Below are 25,591 nucleotides of genomic sequence, written 5' to 3' on the forward strand. Positions count from 1 at the left end.
CCTGTGTATATTACAGAGAATAGCAGCCCCTGTGTAAATTATAGAGAATAGCAGCCCCTGTGTAAATTATAGAGAAGAGCAGACCCTGTGTATATTACAGAGAATAGCAGCCCCTGTGGAAATTATAGAGAATAGCAGCCCCTGTGTAAATTATAGGGAATAGCAGCCCCTGTGTATATTACAGAGAATAGCAGCCACTGTGTATATTATAGGGAATAGCAGCCCCTGTGTATATTATAGAGAATAGCAGCTCCTGTGTATATAATAGGGAATCGCAACCCCTATGTATATTATAGAGAATAGCAGCCCCTGTGTATATTATAGAGAATAGCAGCTCCTGTGTATATTATAGAGAATAGCAGCCCCTGTGTATATTATAGAGAATAGCAGCCACTGTGTATATTAGAGAATAGCAGCCCCTGTGTATATTATAAAGAATAGCAGCCCCTGTGTATATTATAGAGAATAGCAGGTCCTGTGAATATAATAGGGAATAGCAGCCCCTATGTATATTATAGAGAATAGCAGCCCCTGTGTATATTATAGAGAATAGCAGCTCCTGTGTATATTATAGAGAATAGCAGCCCCTGTGTATATGATAGAGAATAGCAGCCAATGTGTATATTAGAGAATAGCAGCCCCTGTGTAAATTATAGGGAATAGCAGCTCCTGTGTATATTATAGAGAATAGCAGCCCCTGTGTATATTAGAGAATAGCAGCCCCTGTGTATATTATGGGGACTAGCAGCTGCTGTGTATATTATAGAGAATAGCAGCCCCTGTGTATATTAGAGAATAGCAGCCCCTGTGTATATTATGGGGACCAGCAGCCCCTGTGTATATTATAGAGAATAGCAGCGCCTGTATATATTATAGAGAATAGCAGCCCCTGTGTATATTATACAGAACAGCAGCCCCTGTGTATATTATAGAGAACAGCAGCCCCTGTGTATATTATGGAGAATAGCAGCCCCTGTGTATATCATAGAGAATAGCAGCCCCTGTGTATATTATAGAGAATAGCAGGCCCTGTATATATTATACAGAATAGCAGCTCCTGTGTATATTATAGAGAATAGCAGCCCCTGTGTATATTATAGAAAATAGCAGACCCTGTTTATATTAGAGAATAGCAGCCCCTGTGTATATTATAGAGAATAGCAGCCCCTGTGTATATTATAGAGAATAGCAGCCCATGTGTATATTATAGAGAATAGCAGCCCCTGCGTATATTATAGAGAATAACAGCCCCTGTGTATATTATGGAGAATAGCAGCCCCTGTGTATATTGTAGAGAATAGCAGCCCCTGTGTATATCAGAGAATAGCAGCCCCTGTGTATATTATAGGGAAGAGCAGCCCCTGTGTATATTATAGAGAATAGCAGCTCCTGTGTATATTATAGAGAATAGCAGCCCCTGTGTAAATTATATGGAATAGCAGCTCCTGTGTATATTATAGAGAATAGCAGGCCCTGTGAATATTATAGAGAATAGCAGCCCCTGTGTAAATTATATGGAATAGCAGCTCCTGTGTATATTATAGAGAATAGCAGCCCCTGTGTATATTATAGAGAATAGCAGCCCCTGTATATATTATAGAGAATAGCAGCTCCTGTGTATATTATAGAGAATAGCAGCCCCTGTGTATATTAGAGAATAGCAGCCCCTGTGTATATTATAGAGAATAGCAGCCCCTGTGTATATTATAGAGAATAGCAGCCCCTGTGTATATTATACGGAATAGCAGCCCCTGTGTATATTATAGAGAATAGCAGCCCCTGTGTATATTATGGAGAATAGCAGCCCCTGTGTATATTATAGAGAATAGCAGCTCCTGTGTATATTGTAGGGAATAGCAGCCCCTGTGTATATTATAGAGAATAGCAGCTCCTGTGTATATTATAGAGAATAGCAGCTCCTGTGTATATTGTAGAGAATAACAGCCCCTGTGTAATTTATAGAGAATAGCAGCCCCTGTGTATATTATAGGGAATAGCAGCCCCTGTGTATATTATAGAGAATAGCTGCTCCTGTGTATATTAAAGAGAATAGCAGCCCCTGTGTATATTATAGAGAATAGCAGCCCCTGTGTATATTATAGAGAATAGCAGCCCCTGTGTATATTATAGAGAATAGCAGCCCCTGTGTATATTATAGAGAATAGCAGCCCCTGTGTATATTGTAGAGAATAGCAGCCCCTGTGTATATTACAGAGAATAGCAGCTCCTGTATATATTATAGAGAATAGCAGCCCCTATGTATATTATAGAGAATAGCAGCTCCTGTGTATATTATAGAGAATAGCAGCCCCCGTGTATATTATAGGGAAGAACAGCCCCTGTGTATATTATAGAGAACAGCAGCTCCTGTGTATATTATAGAGAATAGCAGCCCCTGTGTAAATTATATGGAATAGCAGCCCCTGTGTATATTATAGAGAATAGCAGCCCCTGTGTATATTATAGAGAATAGCAGCCCCTGTGTAAATTATAGAGAAGAGCAGCCCCTGTGTATATTACAGAGAATAGCAGCCCCTGTGTAAATTATAGAGAATAGCAGCCCCTGTGTAAATTATAGGGAATAGCAGCCCCTGTGTATATTACAGAGAATAGCAGCCACTGTGTATATTATAGGGAATAGCAGCCCCTGTGTATATTATAGAGAATAGCAGCTCCTGTGTATATAATAGGGAATCGCAGCCCCTATGTATATTATAGAGAATAGCAGCCCCTGTGTATATTATAGAGAATAGCAGCTCCTGTGTATATTATAGAGAATAGCAGCTCCTGTGTATATTATAGAGAATAGCATCCACTGTGTATATTAGAGAATAGCAGCCCCTGTGTATATTATAGAGAATAGCAGCCCCTGTGAATATTATAGAGAATAGCAGCTCCTGTGAATATAATAGGGAATAGCAGCCCCTATGTATATTATAGAGAATAGCAGCCCCTGTGTATATTATAGAGAATAGCAGCTCCTGTGTATATTATAGAGAATAGCAGCCCCTGTGTATATTATAGAGAATAGCAGCCAATGTGTATATTAGAGAATAGCAGCCCCTGTGTAAATTATAGGGAATAGCAGCTCCTGTGTATATTATAGAGAATAGCAGCCCCTGTGTATATTAGAGAATAGCAGCCCCTGTGTATATTATGGGGACTAGCAGCTGCTGTGTATATTATAGAGAATAGCAGCCCCTGTGAATATTAGAGAATAGCAGCCCCTGTGTATATTATGGGGACCAGCAGCCCCTGTGTATATTATAGAGAATAGCAGCCCCTGTATATATTATAGAGAATAGCAGCCCCTGTGTATATTATACGGAACAGCAGCCCCTGTGTATATTATAGAGAACAGCAGCCCCTGTGTATATTATGGAGAATAGCAGCCCCTGTGTATATCATAGAGAATAGCAGCCCCTGTGTATATTATAGAGAATAGCAGGCCCTGTATATATTATACAGAATAGCAGCTCCTGTGTATATTATAGAGAATAGCAGCCCCTGTGTATATTATAGAAAATAGCAGTCCCTGTGTATATTAGAGAATAGCAGCCCCTGTGTATATTATAGAGAATAGCAGCCCCTGTGTATATTATAGAGAATAGCAGCCCATGTGTATATTATAGAGAATAGCAGCCCCTGCATATATTATAGAGAATAACAGCCCCGTGTATATTATGGAGAATAGCAGCCCCTGTGTATATTGTAGAGAATAGCAGCCCCTGTGTATATCAGAGAATAGCAGCCCCTGTGTATATTATAGGGAAGAGCAGCCTCTGTGTATATTATAGAGAATAGCAGCTCCTGTGTATATTATAGAGAATAGCAGCCCCTGTGTAAATTATATGGAATAGCAGCTCCTGTGTATATTATAGAGAATAGCAGCCCCTGTGAATATTATAGAGAATAGCAGCCACTGTGTAAATTATATGGAATAGCAGCTCCTGTGTATATTATAGAGAATAGCAGCCACTGTGTATATTATAGTGAATAGCAGCCCCTGTGTATATTATAGAGAATAGCAGCTCCTGTGTATATTATAGAGAATAGCAGCCCCTGTGTATATTAGAGAATAGCAGCCCCTGTGTATATTATAGAGAATAGCAGCCCCTGTGTATATTATAGAGAATAGCAGCCCCTGTGTATATTATACGGAATAGCAGCCCCTGTGTATATTATAGAGAATAGCAGCCCCTGTGTATATTATGGAGAATAGCAGCCCCTGTGTATATTATAGAGAATAGCAGCTCCTGTGTATATTGTAGGGAATAGCAGCCCCTGTGTATATTATAGAGAATAGCAGCTCCTGTGTATATCGTTGGGAATAGCAGCTCCTGTGTATATTGTAGGGAATAGCAGCCCCTGTGTATATTATAGAGAATAGCAGCTCCTGTGTATATTATAGAGAATAGCAGCCCCTGTGTATATGATAGAGAATAGCAGCCCCTGTGTATATTATACAGAATAGCAGCTCCTGTGTATATTGTAGGGAATAGCAGCTCCTGTGTATATTATAGAGAATAGCAGCTCCTGTGTATATTGTAGGGAATAGCAGCTCCTGTGCATATTGTAGGGAATAGCAGCCCCTGTGTATATTATAGAGAATAGCAGCTACTGTGTATATTATAGAGAATAGCAGCCCCTGTGTCTATTATAGGGAATAGCAGCCCCTATGTATATTATAGAGAATAGCAGCCCCTGTGTAAATTATATGGAATAGCAGCCCCTGTGTATATTATAGAGAATAGCAGCCCCTGTGTATATTATAGAGAATAGCAGCCCCTGTGTATATTATAGAGAATAGCAGCACCTGTGTAAATTATAGAGAAGAGCAGCCCCTGTGTATATTACAGAGAATAGCAGCCCCTGTGTAAATTATAGAGAATAGCAGCCCCTGTGTAAATTATAGGGAATAGCAGCCCCTGTGTATATTACAGAGAATAGCAGCCACTGTGTATATTATAGGGAATAGCAGCCCCTGTGTATATTATAGAGAATAGCAGCTCCTGTGTATATAATAGGGAATCGCAGCCCCTATGTATATTATAGAGAATAGCAGCCCCTGTGTATATTATAGAGAATAGCAGCTCCTGTATATATTATAGAGAATAGCAGCCCCTGTGTATATTATAGAGAATAGCAGCCACTGTGTATATTAGAGAATAGCAGCCCCTGTGTATATTATAGAGAATAGCAGCCCCTGTGTATATTATAGAGAATAGCAGCTCCTGTGAATATAATAGGGAATAGCAGCCCCTATGTATATTATAGAGAATAGCAGCCCCTGTGTATATTATAGAGAATAGCAGCTCCTGTGTATATTATAGAGAATAGCAGCCCCTGTGTATATTATAGAGAATAGCAGCCAATGTGTATATTAGAGAATAGCAGCCCCTGTGTAAATTATAGGGAATAGCAGCTCCTGTGTATATTATAGAGAATAGCAGCCCCTGTGTATATTGGAGAATAGCAGCCCCTGTGTATATTATGGGGACTAGCAGCTGCTGTGTATATTATAGAGAATAGCAGCCCCTGTGTATATTAGAGAATAGCAGCCCCTGTGTATATTATGGGGACCAGCAGCCCCTGTGGATATTATAGAGAATAGCAGCCCCTGTATATATTATAGAGAATAGCAGCCCCTGTGTATATTATACGGAACAGCAGCCCCTGTGTATATTATAGAGAACAGCAGCCCCTGTGTATATTATGGAGAATAGCAGCCCCTGTGTATATCATAGAGAATAGCAGCCCCTGTGTATATTATAGAGAATAGCAGGCCCTGTATATATTATACAGAATAGCAGCTCCTGTGTATATTATAGAGAATAGCAGCCCCTGTGTATATTATAGAAAATAGCAGTCCCTGTGTATATTAGAGAATAGCAGCCCCTGTGTATATTATAGAGAATAGCAGCCCCTGTGTATATTATAGAGAATAGCAGCCCATGTGTATATTATAGAGAATAGCAGCCCCTGCGTATATTATAGAGAATAACAGCCCCTGTGTATATTATGGAGAATAGCAGCCCCTGTGTATATTGTAGAGAATAGCAGCCCCTGTGTATATCAGAGAATAGCAGCCCCTGTGTATATTATAGGGAAGAGCAGCCCCTGTGTATATTATAGAGAATAGCAGCTCCTGTGTATATTATAGAGAATAGCAGCCCCTGTGTAAATTATATGGAATAGCAGCTCCTGTGTATATTATAGAGAATAGCAGCCCCTGTGAATATTATAGAGAATAGCAGCCCCTGTGTAAATTATATGGAATAGCAGCTCCTGTGTATATTATAGAGAATAGCAGCCCCTGTGTATATTATAGAGAATAGCAGCCCCTGTGTATATTATAGAGAATAGCAGCTCCTGTGTATATTATAGAGAATAGCAGCCCCTGTGTATATTAGAGAATAGCAGCCCCTGTGTATATTATAGAGAATAGCAGCCCCTGTGTATATTATAGAGAATAGCAGCCCCTGTGTATATTATACGGAATAGCAGCCCCTGTGTATATTATAGAGAATAGCAGCCCCTGTGTATATTATGGAGAATAGCAGCCCCTGTGTATATTATAGAGAATAGCAGCTCCTGTGTATATTGTAGGGAATAGCAGCCCCTGTGTATATTATAGAGAATAGCAGCTCCTGTGTATATTATAGAGAATAGCAGCTCCTGTGTATATTGTAGGGAACAGCAGCTCCTGTGTATATTGTAGGGAATAGCAGCCCCTGTGTATATTATAGGGAATAGCAACCCCTGTGTATATTATAGAGAATAGCAGCTCCTGTGTATATTATAGAGAATAGCAGCCCCTGTGTATATTATAGGGAATAGCAGCCCTTGTGTATATTATAGGGAATAGCAGCCGCCTGTGTATATTATAGGGAATAGCAGCTCCTGTGTATATTATAGAGAATAGCAGCTCCTGTGTATATTGTTGGGAATAGTAGCTCCTGTGTATATTGTAGGGAATAGCAGCCCCTGTGTATATTATAGAGAATAGCAGCTCCTGTGTATATTATAGAGAATAGCAGCCCCTGTGTATATTATAGAGAATAGCAGCCCCTGTGTATATTATACAGAATAGCAGCTCCTGTGTATATTGTAGGGAATAGCAGCTCCTGTGTATATTATAGAGAATAGTAGCTCCTGTGTATATTGTAGGGAATAGCAGCTCCTGTGTATATAGTAGGGAATAGCAGCCCCCGTGTATATTACAGAGAATAGCAGCTACTGTGTATATTATAGAGAATAGCAGCCCCTGTGTCTATTATAGGGAATAGCAGCCCCTATGTATATTATAGAGAATAGCAGCCCCTGTGTAAATTATATGGAATAGCAGCCCCTGTGTATATTATAGAGAATAGCAGCCCCTGTGTATATTATAGAGAATAGCAGCCCCTGTGTATATTATAGAGAATAGCAGCCCCTGTGTAAATTATAGAGAAGAGCAGCCCCTGTGTATATTACAGAGAATAGCAGCCCCTGTGTAAATTATAGAGAATAGCAGCCCCTGTGCAAATTATAGGGAATAGCAGCCCCTGTGTATATTACAGAGAATAGCAGCCACTGTGTATATTATAGGGAATAACAGACCCTGTGTACATTAGAGAGAATAGCAGCCCCTGTGTATATTATAGAGAATAGCAGCCCCTGTGTATATTATAGAGAATAGCAGCCCCTGTGTAAATTATAGAGAAGAGCAGCCCCTGTGTATATTACAGAGAATAGCAGCCCCTGTGTAAATTATAGAGAATAGCAGCCCCTGTGCAAATTATAGGGAATAGCAGCCCCTGTGTATATTACAGAGAATAGCAGCCACTGTGTATATTATAGGGAATAACAGCCCCTGTGTATATTAGAGAGAATAGCAGCTCCTGTGTATATAATAGGGAATCGCAGCCCCTATGTATATTATAGAGAATAGCAGCCCCTGTGTATATTATAGAGAATAGCAGCTCCTGTGTATATTATAGAGAATAGCAGCCCCTGTGTATATTTTAGAGAATAGCAGCCCCTGTGTATATTATAGAGAATAGCAGCCACTGTGTATATTAGAGAATAGCAGCCCCTGTGTATATTATAGAGAATAGCAGCCCCTGTGTATATTATAGAGAATAGCAGCTCCTGTGAATATAATAGGGAATAGCAGCCCCTATGTATATTATAGAGAAGAGCAGCCCCTGTGTATATTACAGAGAATAGCAGCCCCTGTGTAAATTATAGAGAATAGCAGCCCCTGTGCAAATTATAGGGAATAGCAGCCCCTGTGTATATTACAGAGAATAGCAGCCACTGTGTATATTATAGGGAATAACAGCCCCTGTGTATATTAGAGAGAATAGCAGCTCCTGTGTATATAATAGGGAATCGCAGCCCCTATGTATATTATAGAGAATAGCAGCCCCTGTGTATATTATAGAGAATAGCAGCTCCTGTGTATATTATAGAGAATAGCAGCCCCTGTGTATATTATAGAGAATAGCAGACCCTGTGTATATTATAGAGAATAGCAGCCACTGTGTATATTAGAGAATAGCAGCCCCTGTGTATATTATAGAGAATAGCAGCCCCTGTGTATATTATAGAGAATAGCAGCTCCTGTGAATATAATAGGGAATAGCAGCCCCTATGTATATTATAGAGAATAGCAGCCCCTGTGTATATTATAGAGAATAGCAGCTCCTGTGTATATTATAGAGAATAGCAGCCCCTGTGTATATTATAGAGAATAGCAGCCAATGTGTATATTAGAGAATAGCAGCCCCTGTGTAAATTATAGGGAATAGCAGCTCCTGTGTATATTATAGAGAATAGCAGCCCCTGTGTATATTAGAGAATAGCAGCCCCTGTGTATATTATGGGGACTCGCAGCCCCTGTGTATATTATAGAGAATAGCAGCCAATGTGTATATTAGAGAATAGCAGCCCCTGTGTAAATTATAGAGAATAGCAGCTCCTGTGAATATAATAGGGAATAGCAGCCCCTATGTATATTATAGAGAATAGCAGCCCCTGTGTATATTATAGAGAATAGCGGCTCCTGTGTATATTATAGAGAATAGCAGCCCCTGTGTATATTATAGAGAATAGCAGCCAATGTGTATATTAGAGAATAGCAGCCCCTGTGTAAATTATAGGGAATAGCAGCTCCTGTGTATATTATAGAGAATAGCAGCCCCTGTGTATATTAGAGAATAGCAGCCCCTGTGTATATTATGGGGACTAGCAGCTGCTGTGTATATTATAGAGAATAGCAGCCCCTGTGTATATTATAGAGAATAGCCGCCCCTGTATATATTATAGAGAATAGCAGCCCCTGTGTATATTATACGGAACAGCAGCCCCTGCGTATATTATAGAGAACAGCAGCCCCTGTGTATATTATGGAGAATAGCAGCCCCTGTGTATATCATAGAGAATAGCAGCCCCTGTGTATATTATAGAGAATAGCAGGCCCTGTATATATTATACAGAATAGCAGCTCCTGTGTATATTATAGAGAATAGCAGCCCCTGTGTATATTATAGAAAATAGCAGTCCCTGTGTATATTAGAGAATAGCAGCCCCTGTGTATATTATAGAGAATAGCAGCCCCTGTGTATATTATAGAGAATAGCAGCCCATGTGTATATTGTAGAGAATAGCAGCCCCTGTGTATATCAGAGAATAGCAGCCCCTGTGCTTATTCAAGGGAAAAGCAGCCCCTGTGTATATTATAGAGAATAGCAGCTCCTGTGTATATTATAGAGAATAGCAGCCCCTGTGTAAATTATATGGAATAGCAGCTCTTGTGTATATTATAGAGAATAGCAGCCCCTGTGAATATTATAGAGAATAGCAGCCCCTGTGTATATTATAGAAAATAGCAGCCCCTGTGTATATTATACGGAATAGCAGCCCCTGTGTATATTATAGAGAATAGCAGCCCCTGTGTATATTATAGGGAATAGCAGCCCTTGTGTATATTATAGGGAATAGCAGCCGCCTGTGTATATTATAGGGAATAGCAGCCCCTGTGTATATTATAGAAAATAGCAGCCCCTGTGTATATTATACGGAATAGCAGCCCCTGTGTATATTATAGAGAATAGCAGCCCCTGTGTATATTATAGGGAATAGCAGCCCTTGTGTATATTATAGGGAATAGCAGCCGCCTGTGTATATTATAGGGAATAGCAGCTCCTGTGTATATTATAGAGAATAGCAGCTCCTGTGTATATTGTTGGGAATAGCAGCTCCTGTGTATATTGTAGGGAATAGCAGCCCCTGTGTATATTATAGAGAATAGCAGCTCCTGTGTATATTATAGAGAATAGCAGCCCCTGTGTATATTATACAGAATAGCAGCTCCTGTGTATATTGTAGGGAATAGCAGCTCCTGTGTATATTATAGAGAATAGTAGCTCCTGTGTATATTGTAGGGAATAGCAGCTCCTGTGTATATTATAGAGAATAGCAGCCCCTGTGTATATTATAGAGAATAGCAGCCCCTGTGTAAATTATAGAGAAGAGCAGCCCCTGTGTATATTACAGAGAATAGCAGCCCCTGTGTAAATTATAGAGAATAGCAGCCCCTGTGTAAATTATAGGGAATAGCAGCCCCTGTGTATATTACAGAGAATAGCAGCCCCTGTGTATATTAGAGAGAATAGCAGCTCCTGTGTATATAATAGGGAATCGCAGCCCCTATGTATATTATAGAGAATAGCAGCCCCTGTGTATATTATAGAGAATAGCAGCCCCTGTGTATATTATAGAGAATAGCAGCCCCTGTGTATATTATAGAGAATAGCAGCCCCTGTGTATATTAAAGAGAATAGCAGCCCCTGTGTATATTATAGAGAATAGCAGCCACTGTGTATATTAGAGAATAGCAGCCCCTGTGTATATTATAGAGAATAGCAGCCCCTGTGTATATTATAGAGAATAGCAGCTCCTGTGAATATAATAGGGAATAGCAGCCCCTATGTATATTATGGAGAATAGCAGCCCCTGTGTATATTATAGAGAATAGCAGCTCCTGTGTATATTATAGAGAATAGCAGCCCCTGTGTATATTATAGAGAATAGCAGCCAATGTGTATATTAGAGAATAGCAGCCCCTGTGTAAATTATAGGGAATAGCAGCTCCTGTGTATATTATAGAGAATAGCAGCCCCTGTGTATATTAGAGAATAGCAGCCCCTGTGTATATTATGGGGACTAGCAGCCCCTGTGTATATTATAGAGAATAGCAGCCAATGTGTATATTAGAGAATAGCAGCCCCTGTGTAAATTATAGAGAATAGCAGCGCCTGTGAATATAATAGGGAATAGCAGCCCCTATGTATATTATAGAGAATAGCAGCCCCTGTGTATATTATAGAGAATAGCAGCTCCTGTGTATATTATAGAGAATAGCAGCCCCTGTGTATATTATAGAGAATAGCAGCCAATGTGTATATTAGAGAATAGCAGCCCCTGTGTAAATTATAGGGAATAGCAGCTCCTGTGTATATTACAGAGAATAGCAGCCCCTGTGTATATTAGAGAATAGCAGCCCCTGTGTATATTATGGGGACTAGCAGCTGCTGTGTATATTATAGAGAATAGCAGCCCCTGTGTATATTATAGAGAATAGCCGCCCCTGTATATATTATAGAGAATAGTAGCTCCTGTGTACATTGTAGGGAATAGCAGCTCCTGTGTATATTGTAGGTTATAGCAGCCCCTGTGTATATTATAGAGAATAGCAGCTACTGTGTATATTATAGAGAATAGCAGCCCCTGTGTATATTATAGGGAATAGCAGCCCCTGTGTATATTATAGAGAATAGCAGCCCCTGTGTAAATTATATGGAATAGCAGCCCCTGTGTATATTATAGAGAATAGCAGCTCCTGTGTATATTATAGAGAATAGCAGCCCCTGTGTATATTATAGAGAATAGCAGCCAATGTGTATATTAGAGAATAGCAGCCCCTGTGTAAATTATAGGGAATAGCAGCTCCTGTGTATATTATAGAGAATAGCAGCCCCTGTGTATATTATAGAAAATAGCAGTCCCTGTGTATATTATAGAGAATAGCAGCCCCTGTGTATATTATAGAGAATAGCAGCCAATGTGTATATTAGAGAATAGCAGCCCCTGTGTAAATTATAGGGAATAGCAGCTCCTGTGTATATTATAGAGAATAGCAGCCCCTGTGTATATTAGAGAATAGCAGCCCCTGTGTATATTATGGGGACTAGCAGCCCCTGTGTATATTATAGAGAATAGCAGCCAATGTGTATATTAGAGAATAGCAGCCCCTGTGTAAATTATAGAGAATAGCAGCGCCTGTGAATATAATAGGGAATAGCAGCCCCTATGTATATTATAGAGAATAGCAGCCCCTGTGTATATTATAGAGAATAGCAGCTCCTGTGTATATTATAGAGAATAGCAGCCCCTGTGTATATTATAGAGAATAGCAGCCAATGTGTATATTAGAGAATAGCAGCCCCTGTGTAAATTATAGGGAATAGCAGCTCCTGTGTATATTACAGAGAATAGCAGCCCCTGTGTATATTAGAGAATAGCAGCCCCTGTGTATATTATGGGGACTAGCAGCTGCTGTGTATATTATAGAGAATAGCAGCCCCTGTGTATATTATAGAGAATAGCCGCCCCTGTATATATTATAGAGAATAGTAGCTCCTGTGTACATTGTAGGGAATAGCAGCTCCTGTGTATATTGTAGGTTATAGCAGCCCCTGTGTATATTATAGAGAATAGCAGCTACTGTGTATATTATAGAGAATAGCAGCCCCTGTGTATATTATAGGGAATAGCAGCCCCTGTGTATATTATAGAGAATAGCAGCCCCTGTGTAAATTATATGGAATAGCAGCCCCTGTGTATATTATAGAGAATAGCAGCTCCTGTGTATATTATAGAGAATAGCAGCCCCTGTGTATATTATAGAGAATAGCAGCCAATGTGTATATTAGAGAATAGCAGCCCCTGTGTAAATTATAGGGAATAGCAGCTCCTGTGTATATTATAGAGAATAGCAGCCCCTGTGTATATTATAGAAAATAGCAGTCCCTGTGTATATTAGAGAATAGCAGCCCCTGTGTATATTATAGAGAATAGCAGCCCCTGTGTATATTATAGAGAATAGCAGCCCCTGTGTATATTGTAGAGAATAGCAGCCCCTGTGTATATCAGAGAATAGCAGCCCCTGTGTATATTATAGGGAAGAGCAGCCCCTGTGTATATTATAGAGAATAGCAGCTCCTGTGTATATGATAGAGAATAGCAGCCCCTGTGTAAATTATATGGAATAGCAGCTCCTGTGTATATTATAGAGAATAGCAGCCCCTGTGAATATTATAGAGAATAGCAGCCCCTGTGTAAATTATATGGAATAGCAGCTCCTGTGTATATTATAGAGAATAGCAGCCCCTGTGTATATTATAGAGAATAGCAGCCCCTGTGTATATTATAGAGAATAGCAGCTCCTGTGTATATTATAGAGAATAGCAGCCCCTGTGTATGTTAGAGAATAGCAGCCCCTGTGTATATTATAGAGAATAGCAGCCCCTGTGTATATTATAGAAAATAGCAGCCCCTGTGTATATTATACGGAATAGCAGCCCCTGTGTATATTATAGAGAATAGCAGCCCCTGTGTATATTATGGAGAATAGCAGCCCCTGTGTATATTATAGAGAATAGCAGCTCCTGTGTATATTGTAGGGAATAGCAGCCCCTGTGTATATTATAGAGAATAGCAGCTCCTGTGTATATTATAGAGAATAGCAGCTCCTGTGTATATTGTAGGGAACAGCAGCTCCTGTGTATATTGTAGGGAATAGCAGCCCCTGTGTATATTATAGGGAATAGCAACCCCTGTGTATATTATAGAGAATAGCAGCTCCTGTGTATATTATAGAGAATAGCAGCCCCTGTGTATATTATAGGGAATAGCAGCCCTTGTGTATATTATAGAGAATAGCAGCTCCTGTGTATATTGTTGGGAATAGCAGCTCCTGTGTATATTGTAGGGAATAGCAGCCCCTGTGTATATTATAGAGAATAGCAGCTCCTGTGTATATTATAGAGAATAGCAGCCCCTGTGTATATTATAGAGAATAGCATCCCCTGTGTATATTATACAGAATAGCAGCTCCTGTGTATATTGTAGGGAATAGCAGCTCCTGTGTATATTATAGAGAATAGTAGCTCCTGTGTATATTGTAGGGAATAGCAGCTCCTGTGTATATTGTAGGGAATAGCAGCCCCTGTGTATATTATAGAGAATAGCAGCTACTGTGTATATTATAGAGAATAGCAGCCCCTGTGTATATTATAGGGAATAGCAGCCCCTGTGTATATTATAGAGAATAGCAGCCCCTGTGTATATTATAGAGAATAGCAGCCCCTGTGTATATTATAGAGAATAGCAGCCCCTGTGTATAGTATAGGGAATAGCAGCCCCTGTGTATATTATAGGGAATAGCAGCCCCTGTGTAAATTATATGGAATAGCAGCTCCTGTGTTTTTTATAGAGAATAGCAGCCCCTGTGTATATTATAGAGAATAGCAGCTCCTGTATATATTATAGAGAATAGCAGCTCCTGTGTATATTATAGAGAATAGCAGCCCCTGTGTATATTATAGAGAATAGCAGCCACTGTGTATATTAGAGAATAGCAGCCCCTGTGTAAATTATAGGGAATAGCAGCTCCTGTGTATATTGTAGAGAATAGCAGCCCCTGTGTATATTCGAGAATAGCAGCCCCTGTGTATATTATGGGGACCAGCAGCTGCTGTGTATATTATAGAGAATAGCAGCCCCTGTGTATATTATAGGGAATAGCAGCCCCTGTATATATTATAGAGAATAGCAGCCCCTGTGTATATTGTACGGAATAGCAGCCCCTGTGTATATTATAGAGAATAGCAGCCCCTGTGTATATTATGGAGAATAGCAGGCCCTGTGTATATCATAGAGAATAGCAGCCCCTGTGTATATTATAGAGAATAGCAGCCCCTGAGTATATTGTACAGAATCGCAGCCCCTGTGTATATTATAGAGAATAGCAGTCCCTGTGTATATTAGAGAATAGCAGCCCCTGTGTATATTATAGAGAATAGCAGCCCCTGTGTATATTATAGAGAATAGCAGCCCATGTGTATATTATAGAGAATAGCAGTCCCTGTGTATATTATAGAGAATAGCAGCCCCTGTGTATGTTATGGAGAATAGCAGCCCCTGTGTATATTGTAGAGAATAGCAGCCCCTGTGTCTATCAGAGAATAGCAGCCCCTGTGTATATTATAGGGAAGAGCAGCCCCTGTGTGTATTATAGAGAATAGCAGCTCCTGTGTATATTATAGAGAATAGCAGCCCCTGTGTAAATTATATGGAATAGCAGCCACTGTCTATATTATACAGAATAGCAGCCCCTGTGTATATTATAGAGAATAGCAGCCCCTGTGTATATTATGGAGAGTAGCAGCCCCTGTGTATATTATAGAGAATAGCAGCCCCGTGTATATTATATCGAATAGCAGCCCCTGTGTATATTATAGAGAATAGCAGCCCCTGTGTATATTATAGAGAATAGCAGCCCCTGTGTATATTATAGAGAATAGCAGCCCCTTTGTATATTATAGAGAAAGCAGCTCCTGTGTATATTATAGAGAATAGCAGCCCCTGCGTATATTATAGAGAATAGCAGCCCCTGTGTATATTATAGAGAATAGCAGCCCCTGTGTATATTGTAGGGAATAGCAGCCTCTGTGTATATTATAGGGAATAGCAGCTCCTGTGTATATTGTAGGGAATAGCAGCCACTGTGTATATTATAGGGAATAGCAGCCCCTGTGTATATTATAGGGAATAGCAGCTCCTGTGAATATTGTAGGGAATAGCAGCTGCTGTATATATTGTCGGGAATAGCAGCCCCTGTGTATATTATAGGGAATAGCAGCCCCTGCGTATATTGTAGGGAATAGCAGCCCCTGTGTATATTATAGAGAATAACAGCTCCTGTGTATCTTATAGAGAATAGCAGCTCCTGTGTATATTGTAGGGAATAGCAACCCCTGTGTATATTATAGAGAATAGCAGCTCCTGTGTATATTATGGAGAATAGCAGCTCCTGTGTATATTGTAGGGAATAGCAGCTCCTGTGTATATTATAGGGAATAGCAGCCCCTGTGAATATTATGGAGAATAGCAGCTCCTGTGTATATTATAGAGAATAGCAGCACCTGTGTATATTAAAGGGAATAGCAGCCCTTGTGTATATTATAGGGAATAGCAGCCCCTGTGTATATTTTCGGGAATAGCAGCTCCTGTGTATATTATAGAGAATAGCAGCTCCTGTGTATATTGTAGGGAATAGCAGCTCCTGTGTATATTGTAGGGAATAGCAGCCCCTGTGTATATTATACGGAATAGCAGCCCCTGTGTATATTATAGAGAATAGCAGCCCCTGTGTATATTATGGAGAATAGCAGGCCCTGTGTATATCATAGAGATTAGCAGCCCCTGTGCATATTATAGAGAATAGCAGCCCCTGTGTATATTATACAGAATAGCAGCTCCTGTGTATATTATAGAGAATAGCAGCCCCTGTGTATATTATAGAGAATAGCAGTCCCTGTGTATATTAGAGAATAGCAGCCCCTGTGTATATTATAGAGAATAGCAGCCCCTGTGTATATTATAGAGAATAGCAGCCCATGTGTATATTATAGAGAATAGCAGCCCCTGTGTATATTGTAGAGAATAGCAGCCCCTGTGTATATCAGAGAATAGCAGCCCCTGTGTATATTATAGAGAATAGCAGCTCCTGTGTATATTGTAGGGAATAGCAGCCCCTGTGTATATTATAGAGAATAGCAGCTCCTGTGTATATTATAGAGAATAGCAGCTCCTGTGTATATTGTAGGGAACAGCAGCTCCTGTGTATATTGTAGGGAATAGCAGCCCCTGTGTATATTATAGGGAATAGCAACCCCTGTGTATATTATAGAGAATAGCAGCTCCTGTGTATATTATAGAGAATAGCAGCCCCTGTGTATATTATAGGGAATAGCAGCCCTTGTGTATATTATAGAGAATAGCAGCTCCTGTGTATATTGTTGGGAATAGCAGCTCCTGTGTATATTGTAGGGAATAGCAGCCCCTGTGTATATTATAGAGAATAGCAGCTCCTGTGTATATTATAGAGAATAGCAGCCCCTGTGTATATTATAGAGAATAGCAGCCCCTGTGTATATTATAGAGAATAGCAGCCCCTGTGTATATTATAGAGAATAGCAGCCCCTGTGTATAGTATAGGGAATAGCAGCCCCTGTGTATATTATAGGGAATAGCAGCCCCTGTGTAAATTATATGGAATAGCAGCTCCTGTGTTTTTTATAGAGAATAGCAGCCCCTGTGTATATTATAGAGAATAGCAGCTCCTGTATATATTATAGAGAATAGCAGCTCCTGTGTATATTATAGAGAATAGCAGCCCCTGTGTATATTATAGAGAATAGCAGCCACTGTGTATATTAGAGAATAGCAGCCCCTGTGTAAATTATAGGGAATAGCAGCTCCTGTGTATATTGTAGAGAATAGCAGCCCCTGTGTATATTCGAGAATAGCAGCCCCTGTGTATATTATGGGGACCAGCAGCTGCTGTGTATATTATAGAGAATAGCAGCCCCTGTGTATATTATAGGGAATAGCAGCCCCTGTATATATTATAGAGAATAGCAGCCCCTGTGTATATTGTACGGAATAGCAGCCCCTGTGTATATTATAGAGAATAGCAGCCCCTGTGTATATTATGGAGAATAGCAGGCCCTGTGTATATCATAGAGAATAGCAGCCCCTGTGTATATTATAGAGAATAGCAGCCCCTGAGTATATTGTACAGAATCGCAGCCCCTGTGTATATTATAGAGAATAGCAGTCCCTGTGTATATTAGAGAATAGCAGCCCCTGTGTATATTATAGAGAATAGCAGCCCCTGTGTATATTATAGAGAATAGCAGCCCATGTGTATATTATAGAGAATAGCAGTCCCTGTGTATATTATAGAGAATAGCAGCCCCTGTGTATGTTATGGAGAATAGCAGCCCCTGTGTATATTGTAGAGAATAGCAGCCCCTGTGTCTATCAGAGAATAGCAGCCCCTGTGTATATTATAGGGAAGAGCAGCCCCTGTGTGTATTATAGAGAATAGCAGCTCCTGTGTATATTATAGAGAATAGCAGCCCCTGTGTAAATTATATGGAATAGCAGCCACTGTGTATATTATACAGAATAGCAGCCCCTGTGTATATTATAGAGAATAGCAGCCCCTGTGTATATTATGGAGAGTAGCAGCCCCTGTGTATATTATAGAGAATAGCAGCCCCGTGTATATTATATCGAATAGCAGCCCCTGTGTATATTATAGAGAATAGCAGCCCCTGTGTATATTATAGAGAATAGCAGCCCCTGTGTATATTATAGAGAATAGCAGCCCCTTTGTATATTATAGAGAAAGCAGCTCCTGTGTATATTATAGAGAATAGCAGCCCCTGCGTATATTATAGAGAATAGCAGCCCCTGTGTATATTATAGAGAATAGCAGCCCCTGTGTATATTGTAGGGAATAGCAGCCTCTGTGTATATTATAGGGAATAGCAGCTCCTGTGTATATTGTAGGGAATAGCAGCCACTGTGTATATTATAGGGAATAGCAGCCCCTGTGTATATTATAGGGAATAGCAGCTCCTGTGAATATTGTAGGGAATAGCAGCTGCTGTATATATTGTCGGGAATAGCAGCCCCTGTGTATATTATAGGGAATAGCAGCCCCTGCGTATATTGTAGGGAATAGCAGCCCCTGTGTATATTATAGAGAATAACAGCTCCTGTGTATCTTATAGAGAATAGCAGCTCCTGTGTATATTGTAGGGAATAGCAACCCCTGTGTATATTATAGAGAATAGCAGCTCCTGTGTATATTATGGAGAATAGCAGCTCCTGTGTATATTGTAGGGAATAGCAGCTCCTGTGTATATTATAGGGAATAGCAGCCCCTGTGAATATTATGGAGAATAGCAGCTCCTGTGTATATTATAGAGAATAGCAGCACCTGTGTATATTAAAGGGAATAGCAGCCCTTGTGTATATTATAGGGAATAGCAGCCCCTGTGTATATTTTCGGGAATAGCAGCTCCTGTGTATATTATAGAGAATAGCAGCTCCTGTGTATATTGTAGGGAATAGCAGCTCCTGTGTATATTGTAGGGAATAGCAGCCCCTGTGTATATTATACGGAATAGCAGCCCCTGTGTATATTATAGAGAATAGCAGCCCCTGTGTATATTATGGAGAATAGCAGGCCCTGTGTATATCATAGAGAATAGCAGCCCCTGTGCATATTATAGAGAATAGCAGCCCCTGTGTATATTATACAGAATAGCAGCTCCTGTGTATATTATAGAGAATAGCAGCCCCTGTGTATATTATAGAGAATAGCAGTCCCTGTGTATATTAGAGAATAGCAGCCCCTGTGTATATTATAGAGAATAGCAGCCCCTGTGTATATTATAGAGAATAGCAGCCCATGTGTATATTATAGAGAATAGCAGCCCCTGTGTATATTGTAGAGAATAGCAGCCCCTGTGTATATCAGAGAATAGCAGCCCCTGTGTATATTATTGAGAATAGCAGCCCCTGTGTATATTATAGAGAATAGCAGCCCCTGTGTAAATTATATGGAATAGCAGCTCCTGTGTATATTATAGAGAATAACAGCCCCTGTGTAAATTATATGGAATAGCAGCTCCTGTGTATATTATAGAGAATAGCAGCCCCTGTGTATATTATAGAGAATAGCAGCCCCTGTGTATATTATAGAGAATAGCAGCTCCTGTGTATATTATAGAGAATAGCAGCCCCTGTGTATATTAGAGAATAGCAGCCCCTGTGTATATTATTGAGAATAGCAGCCCCTGTGTATATTATAGAGAATAGCAGCCCCTGTGTATATTATACGGAATAGCAGCCCCTGTGTATGTTATAGAGAATAGCAGCCCCTGTGTATATTATGGAGAATAGCAGCCCCTGTGTATATTATGGAGAATAGCAGCCCCTGTGTATATTATAGAGAATAGCAGCCCCGTGTATATTATAGAGAATAGCAGCCCCTGTGTATATTATAGAGAATAGCAGCCCCTGTGTATATTATAGAGAATAGCAGCCCCTTTGTATATTATAGAGAAAGCAGCTCCTGTGTATATTATAGAGAATAGCAGCCCCTGTGTATATTATAGAGAATAGCAGCCCCTGTGTATATTATAGAGAATAGCAGCCCCTGTGTATATTGTAGGGAATAGCAGCCTCTGTGTATATTATAGGGAATAGCAGCTCCTGTGTATATTGTAGGGAATAGCAGCCACTGTGTATATTATAAGGAATAGCAACCCCTGTGTATATTGTAGGGAATAGCAGCTCCTGTGTATATTGTAGGGAATAGCAGCTCCTGTATATATTGTAGGGAATAGCAGCCCCTGTGTATATTATAGGGAATAGCAGCCCCTGCGTATATTGTAGGGAATAGCAGCCCCTGTGTATATTATAGAGAATAACAGCTCCTGTGTATATTATAGAGAATAGCAGCTCCTGTGTATATTATAGAGAATAGCAGCCCCTGTGTATATTATGGAGAATAGCAGCTCCTGTGTATATTATAGAGAATAGCAGCACCTGTGTATATTATAGGGAATAGCAGCCCTTGTGTATATTATAGGGAATAGCAGCCCCTGTGTATATTATAGGGAATAGCAGCTCCTGTGTATATTGTAGAGAATAGCAGCTCCTGTGTATATTGTAGGGAATAGCAGCTCCTGTGTATATTGTAGGGAATAGCAGCCCCTGTGTATATTATAGAGAATAGCAGCCCCTGTGTATATTATAGAGAATAGCAGCCCCTGTGTATATTATAGGGAATAGCAGCCCCTGTGTATATTGTAGGGAATAGCAGCTCCTGTGTATATTATGGAGAATAGCAGCTCCTGTGTATATTGTAGGGAATAGCAGCTCCTGTGTATATTATAGGGAATAGCAGCCCCTGTGTTTATTATGGAGAATAGCAGCTCCTGTGTATATTATAGAGAATAGCAGCACCTGTGTATATTATAGGGAATAGCAGCCCTTGTGTATATTATAGGGAATAGCAGCCCCTGTGTATATTATAGGGAATAGCAGCTCCTGTGTATATTATAGAGAATAGCAGCCCCTGTGTATATTATAGGGAATAGCAGCCCCTTTGTATATTATAGGGAATAGCAGCCCCTGTGTATATTATAGGGAATAGCAGCCCCTGTGTATATTATAGAGAATAGCAGCCCCTGTGTATATTATAGGGAATAGCAGCCCCTGTGTATATATTATATAGAATAGCAGCTCCTGTGTATATTATAGAGAATAGCAGCCCCTATCTATATTAGAGAGAATTGCAGCCCCTGTGTATATTATGGGGAATAGCAGCCCCTGTGTATATTATAGAGAATAGCAGCTCCTGTGTATATTATAGAGAATAGCAGCCCCTGTGTATAAGAACAAAGGAACATAAGAAATGGGAGCAGGAGTAGGCCAATCGGATCCTCGAGCCCGCTCCGCCATTCAATAAGATCATGGCTGATCTGATCCTAACCGCCAATCTACTATCACAGAACCATCTCTTGAATCTAACAGAATTAGACACACGAAATAGGAGCAGGATCAGGCTACACGGCCCCTGGGCCCGCTCCACTACCCATAGGGCCATGTTCGATCCGAACCTGGACTCATGTCCAAATTCCTGCCCGCTCCCCGTAACCCTTTATTCCCTTTACTTCTAGGAAACTGTCTATTTCTGTTTTAAATTTATGTAATGATGTAGTTTCTACAGCTTTTTGGGGCAGCATATTCCATGGACCTACCACCCTCTGAGTGAAGTAGTTACTCCTCATCTCAGTTTTGAAAGAGCAGCCCCTTATTCTAAGACTATGCCCCCTAGTTCTAGTTTCGCCCATCATCGGGAACATCCTCCGCGCATCCACCCGATACAACCCCTTCACAATCTTATATGTTTCAATAAGATCGCCTCTCATTCTTCTGAACTCCAATGAGTAGAGTCCCAATCTACTCAACCTCTCCTCATATGTCCATCCCCTCATCCCCGGGATTAACCGAGTGAACCTTCTTTGTACTGACTCAAGATCAAGTATGTCTTTTCTTAAGTATGGACACCAAAACTGTATGCAGTATTCCAGGTGCGGTCTCACCAATACCTTGTATAACTGAAGCAATACCTCCCTATTTTTATATTCTATCCCCCGAGCAATGAAAGCCAACATTCCATTGGCCTTCTTAATCACTTGCTGCACCTGCATACTAACCTTTTGAGTTTCGTGCACCAGGACCCCCAGATCCCTTTGTACTTCAGCACTTTCCAGTTTCTTGCCATTAAGGTAATAACTTGCTCTACGATTTTTCCTGCCAATGTGCATAACTTCACACTTTCCAGTATTGTATTCCATCTGCCAAATCTCTGCCCACTTACTTAGCCTGTCTATGTCCCCTTGCAGGTTTTATATGTCCTCCTCACTCACTACTTTCCCTCCCATCTTAGTATCATCTGCAAACTTTGATAAGTTACACTCGGTCCCCTCCTCCAGATCGCTAATATAGATTGTAAAGAGTTGGGGAACCAGCACTGACCCCTGCGGAACACCACTAGTTACTGATTGCCAGTCTGAGAATGAAACATTTATCCCAACTCTCTGCCTTCTGTTAGATAGCCAATCCTCTATCCATGCCAGAATATTACCCCCAATCCCGTGATATTTTATCTTAAGCAATAATCTTTTGTGTGGCACCTTGTCAAATGCTTTTTGGAAGTCTAAATACACTACGTCCACTAGTTCCCCTTTATCCACACTATATGTTACTTCCTCAAATAACTCCAGCAAATTTGTCAAACATGACTTCCCCTTATTATAGGGAACAGCAGCCACTATGTATTTTATAGGGAATAGCAGCCCCTGTGTATATTATAGGGAATAGCAGCCCCTGTGTATATTATAGGGAATAGCAGCTCCTGTGTATATTATAGGGAATAGCAGCTCCTCTGTATATTATAGGGAATAGCAGCCCCTGTGTATAGTATAGAGAATAGCAGCCCCTGTGTATATTATAGGGAATAGCAGCCCCTTTGTATATTATAGAGAATAGCAGCCCCTGTGTATATTATAGAGAATAGCAGCCCCTGTGTATATTATAGAGAATAGCAGCCCCTTTGTATATTATAGAGAATAGCAGCCCCTGTGTATATTTAAGAGAATAGCAGCCCCTGTGTAATTATAGGGAATAGCAGTCCCTGTATATGTTATTATAGGGAACAGCAGCCGCTATGTATATTATAGAGAAAAGCAGCCCCTGTGTATATTATAGGGAATAGCAGCCCCTTTGTATATTATAGGGAATAGCAGCCCCTGTGTATATTATAGAGAATAGCAGCCCCTGTGTATATTATAGAGAATAGCAGCTCCTGTGTATATTACAGAGAATAGCAGCCCCTGTGTATATTATAGGGATTAGCAGCTCCTGTGTATATTATAGACAATCGCAGCCCCAGTGTATATTATAGGGAATAGCAGCCCCTGTGTATATTATAGAGAATAGCAGCCCCTGTGTATATTATAGGAAATAGTAGCCCCTGTGTATATTATAGGGAATTGCAGCTCCTGTGTATATTATAGGGACTAGCAGCCCTTGTGTATATTATAGGGAATAACAGCCCCTGTGTATATTATAGGGAATAGCAGCCCCTGTGTATACAATAGGGAATAGCAGCTCCTGCATATATTATGGGAACTAACAGCCCCTGTGTATATTATAGGGAATAGCTGCCCCTGTGTATATTATAGGGAATAGCAGCCCCTGTGTATATGATAGGGAATAGCAGCCCCTGTGTATATTATAGGGAATTGCAGCTCCTGTGTATATTATAGGAACTAGCAGCCCTTGTGTATATTATAGGGAATAACAGCCACTGTGTATATTATAGAGAATAGCAGCCCTTGTGTGTACTATAGGGAATAGCAGCCTCTGTGTATATTATAGATCAGAGCCGATCTTGGGTATATCATAACGAATAGCAGATCCTGTGTTTAATATAGAGAATAGCAGCCTCTGTGTATATTATAGGGAATAGCATCCCCGGTGTATATTATAGGGAATAGCAGCCCCTGTGAAAATTATAGGGAATTGCAGCCCCTGTATATATTATAGAGAATAGCAGCCCCTGTGTATATTATGGGGAATTGCAGCCCCTGTGTGTATTATAGGGAATAACAGCTCCTGTGTATATTATAGGGAATTGCAGCCCCTGTGTATATTAAAGGGAATAGCAGCCCTTGTGTATATTATAGAGAATATCAGCACCTGTACATATTAAAGGGAATAGCAGCCCCTGTGTATATTATAGAGAATAGCAGCCCCTGTGTATATTATAGAGAATAGCAGCCCCTGTGTTTATTATAGGGAATAGCAGCTCCGGTGTATATTAAAGAGATTAGCAGCCCCTGTGTATATTATACAGAAGAGCATCCCCTGTGTATATTATAGGGACTAACAGCCTCTGTGTATATTATAGGGACTAACAGCCCCTGTGTATATTATAGGAAATAGCAGCTCCTGTGCATATTATAGAGAATAGCAGCCCCTGTGTATATTACAGGGACTAACAGCCCCGGTGTATTTTATAGGGAATAGCAGTCCCTGTATATGGTATAGGGAATAGTAGCCCCTGTGTATATTATAGGGACTAACAGCCCCTGTGTATATTATAGAGAATAGCAGCCCCCGTGTATATTATAGAGAATAGCTGCCCCTGTCTATGTTATAGGGAATAGCAGTCCCTGTTTATGTTATAGGGAATAGCAGCCACTATGTACATTATAGGGAATAGCAGCACTCGTGCATATTTTCGGGAATAGCAGCCCTTTTGTATATTATAGGGAATATCAGCTCCTGTGGATATTAAAGGGAATAGCAGCCCCTGTGTGTATTGTAGGGGATAGCAGACCTTGTGTATCTTATAGGGAGCAGTAGCCCCTGTGTATATTATAGGGAATAGCAGCCCCTTTGTATATTATAGGGAATAGCATTTCCTGTGTATATTATATGGAATAGCATCTCCTGTGTATATTATAGGGAATAGCAGACCCTGTGTATATTATAGGGAATAGCAGCTCTGGTGTATGTTATAGAGAATAGCAGCTCCTGTGTATATTATAGGGAATGGCAGCCACTGTGTATATCATAGAGATTAGCATCTCCTGTGTATATTATAGGGAATAGCAGCCCCTGTGTATATTATAGCAAATAACAGCCCCTGTGTATATTATAGAGAATAGCAGCTCCTGTGTATAATATAGGGAATGGCAGCCACTGTGTATATTATAGAGAATAGCAGCTCCTGTGTATATCATAGAGAATAGCTGCCCCTGTGTATATTATAGGGAATTGCAGCCCCTGTGTGTATTATAGAGAACAGCAACCTTTGTGTTTA

This window comes from Somniosus microcephalus, chromosome 6 (genome assembly GCF_052327205.1).
Source record: "Somniosus microcephalus isolate GS21.2 chromosome 6, FLI_Smic_1.0, whole genome shotgun sequence".
Classification (NCBI taxonomy): Eukaryota; Metazoa; Chordata; class Chondrichthyes; order Squaliformes; family Somniosidae; genus Somniosus; species Somniosus microcephalus.